This window comes from Kryptolebias marmoratus, linkage group LG3 (genome assembly GCF_001649575.2).
Source record: "Kryptolebias marmoratus isolate JLee-2015 linkage group LG3, ASM164957v2, whole genome shotgun sequence".
NCBI classification, from domain to species: Eukaryota; Metazoa; Chordata; class Actinopteri; order Cyprinodontiformes; family Rivulidae; genus Kryptolebias; species Kryptolebias marmoratus.
In genome coordinates, this window is record NC_051432.1 from 5030476 (window position 1) to 5032097 (window position 1622).

General features: G+C 36.6%; 1 long non-coding RNA gene across 1 annotated transcript; it reads left to right on the forward strand.

Moving 5' to 3' along the window:
- The first annotated feature begins 247 nt into the window (after positions 1-247).
- LOC108229544 lies at positions 248-1601 on the forward strand. Its single transcript, XR_001808304.2, has 3 exons — positions 248-354; positions 713-748; positions 873-1601. It is a non-coding gene; the product is annotated as an uncharacterized LOC108229544 (long non-coding RNA).
- The last annotated feature ends 21 nt before the right edge of the window (positions 1602-1622 follow it).

Consider the following 1622-nt stretch of genomic DNA (forward strand, 5'->3'; position numbering starts at 1 on the left):
CCTCACAAAAAGACCCCAGCCAACTTTAGAACCTGTGATCTTTGTGCTGTAAGCCAACACTGCTAACTAGCTATGGTTCTGTGGAGCCCTAAATGTTATCATGTCTTGTCCAGTTTAACTTCACTTTTCATACCTAATTTACTTTTAGCTTTAATACTTCGATCAAAAAGGACATGACTAAGTACATTTCATCACTTCACTCATTTGAAATACGTGCTTCAGTATGTGTAGAGTGTGACTGTGGGGTTCTGAAGCCTCTATAAATTAAAGCGACACTCAGTAGCTGTGTCATTCCATCTGGGCTGAAAAAAGGACAAGTCGAGTGGACAGCTTCTTACTTCTTTCCTAATAAAGGTACATTCCTAATAAACAGCTCATTTTCACTCCTAAAAGCAATGTCAGCTGCTGTTGGTAACAATTGTAATTCCCTAACTCATAGTAAAGTCTGTATATATGTAAAAACCTTTCATTAGAATTTACAAATACCTAGCTTTCATGTGAGTTTTTGGGTAGAAAGAAAAACATCCTGGCTAAATATGACCTAGTGTTTTGAATTCCTGAAAAAAAATACCATCCTTCTGTTTATCTGTTTACTCACCAATGTGTGAACTAGTCATTTCAGATCAACAGTGGGTTTGCATCATATTGTTGTTTGATAGCTATTTTGTGAGATTTTAATAAGGGCAACACTTATTTTTATTAATCCTTTAAGGTTGCAGAACCAGCAGGTTCCGCTACAGGCAGGAAGGTAAAACTATCTGTTTGTAAAATGTGTAATGTCTTTTACTATTTTAGATTTCTATTACTGTCAAAGTAGATTACTGCATGTGATTTCTGACAATGCACTGTGTTTGTAAACCTGATCTGTACAGATGGCTGGCCCGTGCTGGATGGCTGTGGTCTTGGTCTTCTTCCTGTCTGCTCAAAACACTTTGGCTGCTGTGGACCAGAACTGGCTCACAAGTATTGTACAAACCATCAAGGATGAGTAAGTTCTCAAAAAGTCTTGCTTTTTCTAAGACTATATTGTTAAAAGGGAAATTTGCGTCTTTTTTGTGATTTTCCGTCCGTCTTGTACAATTGTAGTATACAAAGATAAAATGACAGGTTAGAGCATAGCAGCCTCAAGGAGGAAGACTTCGCTCATATATTAGTATACAGTGCTCTTTTATTTTCCCAGTTGCATAAATTATACAAGATATGTTTCAAGAATGTAATTATTTAGAGCTAATTGCACAAATGAGTGAAGGAAAGTGAAGGAAACCATCTGACTTTGTCAAAACTTGTCAGCTATACTGTATGCTAAAGTCATTTGTCTTTTGTAATTTATTCACTTATAAAAAGTGCTTTTTTAGGCTTGTCTGAAAGAAGTGACAACAAAAAGTGAAAAAGTGTTTCTAACATGTTTATTTAGAAATATCTGACTCCTGTCCAAACTCTAAATCCTGAACTCTTAGTGGCTTTTCAGACCAAGAGTGGTCTGTACTGAGTTGACATTTAGTTAAAGGCCCAATCTCATTTGGCTGCAAGAAGTTGGTGAACGGTAGTCATGTGGGAGTCTTGATATTGTCTCCAGTTTGTTTCTAGACTTTTGAGACAGTGTAGGCGTCTTCAACTTGATT